Source organism: Staurois parvus, unplaced genomic scaffold (genome assembly GCF_062004578.1).
Source record: "Staurois parvus isolate SC_StPar_1 unplaced genomic scaffold, SC_StPar_1.0 ptg000147l, whole genome shotgun sequence".
NCBI classification, from domain to species: Eukaryota; Metazoa; Chordata; class Amphibia; order Anura; family Ranidae; genus Staurois; species Staurois parvus.
The window spans coordinates 883,457-896,342 of NW_028317943.1; the positions used below are offsets into that span (position 1 = coordinate 883,457).

The window sequence follows — 12,886 nt, forward strand, 5'->3', positions numbered from 1 at the left end:
TTCAGTACAGAAGGAATGTGAGGGCCCTGCTCGTGGAGCTTACAATCTAAAGGAAGGGGGAGGTGATACAAAAGGTGAGGGGGATGATCTGGTGGAGGTGATTCAAGTACTTAGGTGGAGGTGGGATAGGCTTCCCTGAAGAAGTGAGTTTTCAAAGATCGCCTAAAGGCAGACAGGGTGGGGGCTGACCAGACATGCTGTGGTAGGGAGTTCCAGAGGATGGGAGAGGATCTGGAAAAGTCTTGGAGGTGAGCGTGAGAGGAGGTGATGAGGGAGCTAGAGAGGAAGATATCTTGGCAGGAGCGGAGTGGGCGATTTGGGTGGTATCTGTGGATGAGGTTGGCGATGTAGCTAGGGGCAGTGTTGTGGATGGCTTTGTAAGCTGTGGTTAGTATTTTAAATTTTATACTTTGGGTTAGTGGAAGCCAGTGAAGGGATTGGTAGAGAGGGGCAGCAGTCGCTGATCGGTTGGTAAGGTGTATGAGTTTAGCAGCAGCATTCTTAATAGACTGAAGGGGGGATAGCCTGGGTAACGGTAGACCAGTGAGGAGGGAGTTGCAGTAATCAAGGCAGGATATAACCAAGGTGTGGATAAGTTGTTTTGTGGTGTCATTGGTCAGAAAGGGGCATATTTTGGAAATGTTCTGGAGGTTGAGGCGGCAGGATTTAGCAAGTGAGTGAATGTGGGGCCCAAAGGAGAGGTCAGAGTCTAGGATTACGCCTAGCACCCTGGCATGAGGGGAAGGACCAATGGTTGTGCTGTTGATCTTAATGGTAAAGTCGTGAGTGGTGGATCAGGGAGGAGGAAATACTACAAGCTCAGTTTTTGAAAGATTGAGTTTTAAAGTAGTGATGTGACATTCATGCTGATATGTCGCTTAGTAGATTTGTGATACGTGAGGAGATTGAGGGGGTGAGCTGGGGAGTGGAGAGATAGATCTGGGTAAAATACAAATTGAATAAATACTTGTGAGCCACTAGAAGTTTTCTTACTCTCAAAACAATTAATTACGTGCATAAAAAGTAATATGAATAATATATATGTGAACAACTAAAGTATTAATAATTAATTAATTACGTGCTTAAATAAATTATATAAAATGTTATATTATATTATATTAGATCGCCAGGTACTTAATACACCCTCTCCAGGTGTATAGGTGTTAACTTTAAATATCAATATTGAACCGCGCTCCAATATATACAACTATGAGTGATGTTATAAATTTTTTTGTGATATTGTAAATTGCTGAGTGTATCACCAATGATTCGATACTTAACTAAATCAATTATACTTCAATCCATAATTAATATAAATAATAAATATAAAAAAACCGATTAATTAAAAAATAAAAGTGCAAAAAAATATATATATTGTTGAAAAAAAATTGTATATAAAGAATATATATAAGTATGGGAATAACAGTTCAGTTCATAAGAATAGAGATGGTATTGTAGTTCAATCTAATCTGTGTGATGAGTCAGTGTTCACGGAGTGAACCTCTCTCTCCTTTCTCCTCTCCTCTCTCCTCAACACAGCCTTCTCAATAGGACTTTCTCCACTGGCTGCTTGGCTTATTCCTCCATATACGATACATACAGAGAAGGGAAAAGGAACATAGTGTCTTATCCGAGATAATGGTTGTTTATTAAACTTTGATCTCCCACTCACATGGTATAAACAAATGTAGCGCTTTGTATAAAATGTATCCAGATCCTACTACAAACAGCCTTGCAGGTGTGTTTGTCTTCATTGAGTATACTCGCCGTTCCTCTGTGGATGCGTGATGACATCACCGCCCCTCCCCTACGCGTTACGCTACAGGGACTCGTAGCTTCCTAAACTACATCCCCCAGAGGAAGCTACGAGTCCCTGTAGCGTAACGCGTAGGGGAGGGGCGGTGATGTCATCACGCATCCACAGAGGAACGGCGAGTATACTCAATGAAGACAAACACACCTGCAAGGCTGTTTGTAGTAGGATCTGGATACATTTTATACAAAGCGCTACATTTGTTTATACCATGTGAGTGGGAGATCAAAGTTTAATAAACAACCATTATCTCGGATAAGACACTATGTTCCTTTTCCCTTCTCTGTATGTATCGTATATGGAGGAATAAGCCAAGCAGCCAGTGGAGAAAGTCCTATTGAGAAGGCTGTGTTGAGGAGAGAGGAGAGGAGAAAGGAGAGAGAGGTTCACTCCGTGAACACTGACTCATCACACAGATTAGATTGAACTACAATACCATCTCTATTCTTATGAACTGAACTGTTATTCCCATACTTATATATATTCTTTATATACAATTTTTTTTCAACAATATGTATATTTTTTTGCACTTTTATTTTTTAATTAATTGGTTTTTTTATATTTATTATTTATATTAATTATGGATTGAAGTATAATTGATTTAGTTAAGTATCGAATCATTGGTGATACACTCAGCAATTTACAATATCACAAAAAAATTTATAACATCACTCATAGTTGTATATATTGGAGCGCGGTACAATATTGATATTTAGAGATAGATCTGGGTGTCATCAGCATAGAGGTGGTATTGGAAGCCATGGGAGGTTATCAGTTGGCCCATGGAGGAGGTATAGAGAGAGAAAAGGAGGGGCCCAAGGACAGAACCTTGGGGTACCCCAACAGAAAGAGGAAGAGGAGCGGAGGAGGAAGAGTTGTATGTGACACTGAAAGTGCGCTGAGAAAGGTAAGAGGAGAACCAGGAGAGAGCAGAGTCACGGAGGCCGATGGAGTGGAGTTTATTGAGAAGGAGCGGGTGGTCGACTGTGTCAAAGGCAGCGGAATAATCAAGGAGTATGAGTATGGAGTAATGGCCGTTGGTTTTAGCAGTTAGTAGGTCATTAGTGAGTTTAAGTAGGGCAGTTTCTGTGGAATGTTGTGGGCGGAAGCCAGACTGTCGGGGATCAAGAAGGTTGTTGTCGGTGAGGTAGCAATTCATACGGTTGTGAACAAGGTTCTCGAGAAGCTTGGAGGCAAACGGGAGAAGGGAGATGGGTCTTAAGTTATTCAAACAGGTGGGGTCCAGCGAGGGTTTTTTTAGAATGGGGGTAACCAGTGCATGTTTGAGTGGGGAGGGAAAGGTGCCCATGGAGAGTGAGAGGTTGAAGATGTGGGTTAGTGAGTTTAGGATAGAACAGGAAGGAGGCTGCAACAGTCGTGAGGGGACAGGATCCAGGGGACAGGTGGTGAAGTGGGCCTTGGAAAGAAGTTTGATAACTTCCTTGGTGGTAACAGGGTCAAAGGAGGAGAGAGTTGAGTTTGGTTTTGGGCCTGGTATGTTGGTTAGAGGAGGAATCTTGACACTGGAGATCTCATTGCGAATTGTGTCGATCTTCTTGAAATGACTGGCAATCTCCTGTGCAGTAAGTAAGTTGGGTGGAGGCAGTGGGGGGTGGAGTAAGGAATTAAGGGAAGAGAAGAGTTGACGAGGATTGGATGAGAGGGTCTTGATGAGAGTGTTGTAGTAGGTTTGCTTAGCAGCGTGGAGGCTAGAGTTGTATTTGAGAAGAGTGGATTTGTAGAGGGTAAAGTCTTTCAGGGATTTAGTTTTACGCCATGCTTGCTCAAGAGTGCGACTGCATCTCTTGAGACTTGTGGTGTCATCTGTTTGCCAGGGTTGTGAAAGGCAAGGCCTGGTTCTGCGTGTAGAAAGAGGAGAAATAGCATCCAGGGAGTATGATAGATAGTTGTTGTAGGCAGATGTGGCCAGCTCTGGGCAGGACAGGGGTGCAATTTCATCATAGAGGTGCTCAGCAGCGGAGTGAAGAAGGTCAGGGCTGAGGTGTTGGAGGTTTCTACAGGTAACGGTTTCTGGTTGGAGGCATGGGAGGTAGGAGGCAGGGAGAGTGTGAAGCTGATAAAGTTGTGATCAGAGAGAGGAAAATGGGTGTTAGAGAGGTTACAGGGAGTGCATAGGTGTTTGAATACAAGGTCAAGGGTGCTGCCATTGGAGTGGGTGGTGGATTGTGACCATTGTGTTAGGTTAAAAGAGGAAGTTAGGTTGAGTAGTTGAGCGGTGGCAGGGGTGTGAACATTGACTGGGATGTTAAAGTCACTGAGGATGATGGCAGGCATCTCAGAGGAGAGAAAGTACGGTAGCCATGCTGAAAAGTCATCAAGAAAGCGTGATCATATGATTCATAATCATAAAGTTGTCTCATTTAAGGAAGGTTCCACTTGAAAAAAAAGTAATTGCATATTAAAGAAAACTGTCAAACTGTGTGCAAATTTATTTTGCATTCATGACTGGGGTATCTGGTAATTTGCAAAAAGAGCAATATGGAACTACTGTATCCAAAATGTACTGGGCAGCACAGTGGCTAAATGGTTAGCACTTCTGCCTGGCAGTACTAGGGTCGTTGGTTCGAATCCCAGCCACGGCACTTCCTGCCTGGAGTTTGCATGTTCTCCCTGTGCCTGCATGGGTTTCCTCCGGTACTCCGGTTTCTTCCCACACTCCAAAGACATGCTGGTAGGTTAATTGGGTCCTGTCTAAATTGGCCCTTGTATATGAATGTGAATTAGGGACCTTAGATTGTACGCCCCTTGAGGGTTAGGGACTGATGTGAATGTACAATATATATATGTAAAGCACTGCGTAAAATTGACGGCGCTATACAAGTACCTGAAATAAATAAATAATGTATGTTTATAGTCACTATCTGATGTAGCAATGACTCACTGCAAAGATCTGCAAGATTGTTGGAATCTTTTGCCATTCCCAGTGGTGACTCGCTCTTATCTGGACTTGACAATTCAATGCTGCTAGTTCTCCTAGCTACCTTTCAAATGAGCTGGCCAGAACACACTAGGTGAGCACAAAAGGGAACAACACTGACACAGCAATGACAGTAGTAACTGAGGTGAACACCCTTATAACACCAGATGGTGCAAATAACATAGTAGCATAACTACAGTGTACAGGCCCTCTCTAGTCACCGGACAGTGGAACAATAAACAATGGGATCCTTAAACTTGTGTTGGAACATGCCACCTCAAACAAGAGTTCACTTGCAATCCACAAGTAAAGAAAACTCGCCACTGTGTCCCAGGGCGCCAATGGGTGAAATGAAGATGCATTCCCCTCTAGACAGAGCTCTTTGCAGCAAAGAGCTAAATGTGGAAAACGAGTTCAGTGCATATAAGGGTGGCCATAGACCTCTCACCACACCAATCTTGTGTAGATGTCCTCTGGCCAGCAGTCTATCTCCTAATGACCACTGTAGGCTGCATAGGGGCAGATGGAAAGAAACCTTGTTGCCTCTTGCTGGATGATGGCGAATGATAGGTATAGGCCTCAGTGGCTCTCTGGCTGGTCTTCGTTTTGCTGGCATGTCTTGGGGAGTTTGGCAAGAGACAGTCTGCAATGCCTGGGTCCCCCTTCTCCAGCCTGCACCTTACTTCCTGATGATCCAGTGACTTTCCTGGTGGGCTTGTGTGTCCTTGGGGCTCTTTCTCCTCTCTCTCACAATTCATTGTCTCTGGACATTCAGCTGCTGCTCTCAGTCCTGGCAGCCTCTTGCTTTTAGTCCTCCTCCTTGTCTTTGCTCGACAGCCCTCTCTACAGACCCCTTCTTCTCATGCTGGTGATAGAAGCTAAAGTCCCTGGTCATGAATGGCCAGTCACAGCACAGCTCCCTCCCCTGTCCTGGAAGACTGTCACTCCCGTGCTGAAAAAAAAACAAAAAAAGGACAAAAGTCCTGCTGCTACCCTGGTTAAAGGGGCCACCAGTCAGGACTAAATACAGAAGCAAGGCATAAAAGTGAAACTACAGTCAAATCTTGTAATATTTTATTTTTTTATGAAGTGGAGAAGGGTTACAACCTCTGCCAAGATTTTTCTTTTTGCTAGTGCTTATAGAAATTTCTTGTCTGTGTCACATCCTATTTTGATGGGAAAATTTCTAACAGGATCACAGATACCAATGGTAATTTAAAAGAGGGTCTACACTTTCCACACTCTAGCTAACAAATTCTAACATGAAAGTATTAAATGTGTTCAATTTTAAACAGACCACATATTTAAATTGTGATCAAAGGCCACACTTGAGATTTGCAGTAAACTACAACACCAGTTAGAAATTAGCATAAATATACTGTATATTTATATACATTTTTAACTTTTCTTTGTTAGGTTAAATTAAAGTAGAAAGAAGATGAAAGACCCATGACTTCACTGGCACAGGTGAAAATACTGCTTCCTTCCACCACTCATATACTCCTCCCTAAAGCTTTGCTGCATCTTTTTTTCGTTTTGTTTTTTAACTAAAGTATCTAATAGATATTTTCAATGCAGTATTTTAGCTTGTACAGGTGAAGTCACAGGCAGGTCTTTCATCTTCTTTCTTGGCAGTGGCATGTAATGACCTCTAGGTTCTGCTATGTCCTGGAATACTGTTTGCCCATGCTGTGTGATCTTGCTGGGCTCATTGGAAATGGGATAAATGACACTGACTGTTCAACCCTAAGAGGACAGGCATTGCTGGATGGCGGAGAAAGCTGGGAACAGCCCTGGAGCTGGGAGAGGGTAAGTACAACCAGTGCCCACTTTATTTTTAAAACAGGAAGGGGAAGAGCCCAAAAATTTTAAAGTAAAACTCAAATATTTTTTAAGTAAAGTCCAATGAGTGAGTAGATGGACATATGTAGTATTGGGATTAGGACCTCTAACACCCAAGGCAACAATGCCAAAATGTACCCCCTGCCATTTTGCTTATTTTCAGGCACCTATATTTCCCTGCATGCATCCTATCCCTTCAACGTCTGTTCACAAACAAATATACTGTATCCCAGGTTTTCATTTTTGTTTTGTGCGGAACAGTGTCAACTCAGATACGTAACATAATCCATATAAGATTTGATAGCTACAATGATGAAATCAGAAAAGAAGGTACATTTTCCATAAAAGCCTTATATGGTTTGATGGCTACAATGATGAAGTTAGAAAAAAAAACATAATTTCTATTCCATGTAAAACTGACAATACCATTTGATAATAGAGCTTTAACAGCCATAAGAGAAGGGTGACTTTTTCCTTAAAATTATTTTATGGTCTCTAGCAAAGAGGGCATTAAACATTGTTGCTTGGCACTCTGAAAGGACTTCCTTTGGGATTAGATTATTTTTTCCATTTGAATTTTTATAGTATTATTTCTCAAAGTGTTTTAAAATGAAGCATAAAACATGTCTAGATAAGAAAATAGGATGAATAAGTAAATGTTACAATATTTACAAAATAGCGCCCATGGAAACATTCTTAAAATTACATTATAGGAAGAGACTGTAGGCTATGTTAATTAATTTTACTATTAATTGTACACCTTTGTACAATGATTTCCTAACTTACACACAATGGCTAATTAAATAGCACCATTATTCCTAAATGAAATGTCCAGAACAGGTGCTACCACTAGGCAAACTAGGCAGCTGCCTAGGGCGCACTGCCACCTAGGGAACAGCCACTACTACTGGTTTCCCTACTCTCTGCTGGCTTCCTAACACTCCCGCTTCATCAGCTCCCTGACCAAGATTGACACCCACTATGAGGGCCTGGAGGTGGTCTCCCCCGCCAAGTTCAAGGTGGTGCTCTACCTCAACCAGATGGGTGGTACTCAGGCTGAGTGATGGTCAGAAGAGGAGCATGTCCCTGTGGGTGGAGTTTATCACAGTCTCCGGCTACCTCTTGGCCAGAAAGATTAGCTCCCACTTGCAGACTTTGGTGGCCCAGGCTGTGGACAAGTACAGCTACCAGGATGTGGTGAAGATGATCGCTGACACAAGCGAGGTGGTGCAGAACACCCCAGACTTCAAATGCACTGGCATCTGGCCCCCAGCAATGCTCAGTAGCCCCTTCCCCACATTCCTTGGCTGAGCCCCAACAGGGTGGCAGTGGTCAAGGCAGAGTGCTTCAACCTTCTGTCCCTGACCAGCAAGCAGAGCTCTGCCGAGAGTGATACCTAGGTGCTCCAGTTTGCCGAGGCTGAGAACAGGCTGCTGGTGGGGGGGCTGCAGAAACAAATGCCCGTCCATCCTGAAGACCCTGTGGGACAGACACATGGAACTGCCCGGGCAGCCACTCAACAACTACCATACCAAGCAGCCACCAGCACCCTTCAATGGTCTGGGATGTAGAGGGACTTTTCTTTGAACACGAGGTGAGGGATGACTCTCCCCTTCCAAACAATGTGAATGAAGTTAAACAAGAAGCAATCTGACTTAAGAAAATCAAGGTACATTTTCATAATGAAATGGAGCAATTTTCTCTTTATTGCTATTATTTTTTTGCCTGAATGTTTGTCACAAGTGAGCACAAAATTATTTAAACTACATGTACAAAGTTTCTCCTTTAAACGTTTACAAAGGTTTACAAATGTTAAATTGTATTATAGTGCCAATGTCAGCCTGTGTCCAGCAGCTGACACATTGAAAGAGACCAATAAAAAACAAAACAAGTATAACTTCAGATGTTTCTCTTGATAAATGAGAACAGAGAATGGATCACATGAGTGAGAATGTCAGAGTGCATTGTGGTGTCTGAAATCATTTTAATAAGCCCTGTTTTATTTATCACTCCATTATATTCATCAAACAGAATGAAGCTTAGAAAATGATACAAAATGTATACAGAGCTGGATCAGAATTATAGTGTAGTAAGTAAAGTATAATACGTAAAGCAAAAACGGTACAACCAGAATTGGCGCTACCACTAGAAAAACACAGATAATTTATATATGGTTAATATTGTTTTATACTGTTTTTGAAAATTGTGTAGTTCTATTTTTTTTTGGGGGGGGGCACAAAATAGTCTAGCACTGGTCCTGAAAATAAGAAAGTGACCACAATTTTTCCTAGATCTTTGTTATGGATAAACTGTTTTTGGTGAAGCAAAACCAAATAACCAATGAAAGCTAAAGATAGATATCAGAATATCCCCATATACCCTGGGATCTGAATCTACAGAGACTCACTACAATCCCTGGACCTTTTGTACAGTGCTTTTCAATCCAGATAACACTGTTCTCTATCTGCCTTTATCTTTGTGTCCCAATACATTTATTTGTACTCTGACCTATGTTCAAGTGCTTTTATTGCCCTATCTTCCCTGGCATGCAAGCTTGCAGGCTATGCTTTCATTTCAAATGGGTTCAAGAGTGTGATGAATGGAAACAACATCACAGTTAGAAGAAAGATTTATAACATGCCAATACAAGAAAATAGTCGTTAAGAGCAGAAACTTCCCCACATTAACACTAAAAAGGTCACATAACTAACATGTTATTTTCTATCATTACTATACCAATAAAGGAAAATACCCAAACCTACATTGAGAGGAATGAATTAAGGCGTGCTATGTTTACATAGATGACTTTCATAAGTTTAATACATTTCCTAAAAGCATAGCTGTCATCTCAGTAATGTCCTTTCACGATGTAAAGTGCATTCGCCTTGGTTACCAGGATACTGCCTTGATTTTCAAATGTAAAGTTCACAGAGCTCTTGAAACCTCATATTAAGAAGACTTTGAGGTGGAAAGAGGAATGATAAAATTTAATATCAATTCAGACTTGGGACTTGATTTATCAACCCTGGAAAGTAAAGATTGGGCAAAATTCATTTGGGACTCAATTATTTCTGTAGAGGTTTTTAAAAATATTCAACAGTCATAATGTACAACCAAAAGAAATAATGTGCCTGAATGTACATTGTCTGTGAAGCAATTATCATTAAGATTTATTGTAAAGTCTGACATTTGAAAGAGCTTTTGACACTTAGTCTATAGATGATAGTAAGGTGTTTATATGAATAATCTAATGAATATCCCAGTTTTCTGCCAGGTTGTGTGAAGTACAGTAGAATAATTTGAATTATACTTTATAAAGTTATTTCTTCAGATAAATAAAAGTGTATCTGGATTGACTATAGGTGACACTAACCTGCTGAAAAACTTCTCAAACCTAACTTTACTAGGCATTCTAGAATATATTGCTATGTGGTAACTCAACCCCATCCAGCATTCCACTGGTGATTATACAATACTAGGTATATACATTATAGCATATATTGTGAATGTTTTTGTTTTTGGCAATATCTTGTTTCTGCAAATGATACCTTTAAGCATTTATAGTCTGCGCTAACATGTTATATATAATTTTTTGGGGACAGATAGGATAATAATTTGGTAACAAATTTGGATACCTATATTTTTGTTTTCTTTGCATTTTTAAGGAAAATATATAAAAGAAATACCAATGAAATGTTTTTGTAATCCACTCACCCCTACACACCCCTGTAAAAAAAATACCAGGTTATTGAGATGTAAAAAAAAAAAAAAAAAATCAGACCAAGATAAATCACTTCTTAATTTTTTCCACCTTTAATGTGACCTATGATCTGTTCAATTAATTTTAAAAAACAAACAAATCTTTAAAGGGGGAAAAAAATCTTACAATAATGTGGTTCCACCAATATGCACACCATTAAACAAATACGTTCTTGAAGCACCTTTTGATTTTAAGGCAGCATTCAATCTTTTGGGGTAGAAGTCTATCAGCATGGCACATCTTGCCTTAGGAATCTTTACCCACTCTTCCTTATAAAAGTGCTTGAAATCTGTCAGATTGTGAGGGCATACTATGTGCAAAGGCCTCTTCAGGTCATCTCACAGAGTTCCAATCCAATTCAGGTCTGGGCGATTCCAAAACATTAATTTGGTGAACTTCTTCTGGTGAATCCATACTTTTGTTGATTGAGGTATGCTTTGGGTGGTTTTGCTGAAAGGTGTAACTTTCTCTTCATCTTCAGCTTTTTAACATAGGCCTGAAGGTCTTGTGCCAAAATTGACAAAAATTTGGAACTGTTCATCTGTCAACCTTGACTAAAATCCCAGACCCAGCTGAAGAAAAATACCCCAAAGAATAATTTTGCCAAACATACTTTTTGGAAATATGACCAAATAGTTTATCCTTGGTCTCATCAGACAATAGAACATTTTCCTACATGCTTTTGGCAGACTTAATGTAGGTGTTTTCAATATGTACTGGGCTTGAATGTTTTTCTTAGTAAGTAAAGGCTTCTGTCTTGCCACCCTATCCCACAACCTATACATATGAAGAATACCAGAAATTATTGTCACTGTAGTACACAACCAGTACTTGCCAGAAATTTCTGCAGCTATTTTAATGTTGCTATAGGCATCTTTGCACGCTCCTGGACCAGTTTTCATCTTGTTTTTTTTTTTTTTAAATTTTGGTGGATCGTTCAGTTCTTGGTAATGTCACTGTTGTGCCATATTTTCTCCACTTGTTCATGACTGTATTCACTGTGTCCCATTGTATATCTAATGCCATGGAAAGTTGTGAGTACCTTCTCCTGACTGATACCTTCCAACAATGAGATCCCTTTGAAGCTTTGTAAGCTCTGCAGACAATGACTTTGTTGTAAGAGGCAACTGAGTAAATGTCAGAAATATCCTACTAGAACAGCTGAACCTTATATGGGCTTAATCACAGTCACATTTATTGATGGCAGCTGTGTACTGACTGATTTACCATCAGTTTGCATGTGACTGGTTAATTCTGAACACAGCCACAGTCAGTGATTTATCTTTGTAAGGGAAAATGGAGCAGCCATTTCTAGATATAAATATGAAATACATTGGTATTGAATTATGCAGGCCATAGATGGGGAGAAAAACTGCAGATTTTTCTTTTAAAAAACGAAAAATCGGTTGTTCAAGTGGCCGACGTTACCATCAATGGTAAAAAAAAATTTGGCCGATTTTATACCCGTCTAGAGCCGGCAAAAAGTGTCCCTGCAGAGAGCTCTGCTATTTCTTTGACAGTTCTCTGACAGTTCCTTGACATTTATAGAAGTTGCAACAATGTATCTATTTGTTTCCATTTAGGATACAGATGTTTTTATTCGGAAACAAATAGATACAATGTTGCAACTTCTATAAATGTCAAGGAACTGTCAGAGAACTGTCAAAGAAATAGCGGAGCTCTCTGCAGATACACTTTTTGCTGGACTGGAATTCTTCTTATTTTCATCCTACTTCTTCTTCTTCTTATTCTTCTTCTTCATCCTCATCCTCTTCTTCTTCTTCTTCATCTTCATCCTCTTCTTCTTCTTCATCCTCTTCTTCCTCTTCTTCTTCTTCATCCTCTTCTTCATCCTCTTCCTCTTCTTCTTTTTCTTCTTTTTGTCTTCCTCTTGCAGGTCACTGCTCATGCGCAGATTTTTTTATCGGTAAAAAATCGGCCGATTTGCCCACTAATTGCCGCGAAAATCGGCCGATCGGCAAAATCGGCCGATTTTTTTCCAACTTTACCGAAAAACAAAAACGGCCAAAATACCGAAAAACGGCCGACCAAATCGCCCACTAACGATCCGAAAATCGGCCGATTTTATTTTCGGCCGAAAAATCGGCCGATTTTCGACCCGTCTATGGCCTGCATTAGATGGCCTAACAACCTATTTCCCTCTCCTGCTGGCTCAACATTTGGCACTCCAGTTCTACCTCCAGCTCCGCAGCATTCACACCACCTATTGTCTACAAGATTATTGTCACAGCCTTTGAAGACCTGTTAAACCCAAAGGACAATGGAAATAACAATAACATGTGGATAACTATTCGCATCTCAATGAGTTACACCAAAGACACAGATGACTCTTCAAAGAAAGATCAGATAGCTAGGTACCACCCACTGTAGAGCATATAAATTGTATTAGAAAGCCCTAGTTAGATAGAGCATTACTTTGAATCCAACACTATGTATTGTTTTGCTCTACCTGCATGGAGGTCTAGCTACATGCTTGTATAATAAACATTTACTTTTCAATCCGGCTTCAGCA

The 12,886-nt window shown here is 40.5% G+C and overlaps 1 pseudogene; it reads left to right on the forward strand.

The window, feature by feature from the left end:
- The first annotated feature begins 7,534 nt into the window (after positions 1 to 7,534).
- Positions 7,535 to 8,180, forward strand: LOC149464704 (protein mab-21-like 2; annotated as a pseudogene).
- Positions 8,181 to 12,886: the final 4,706 nt, after the last annotated feature.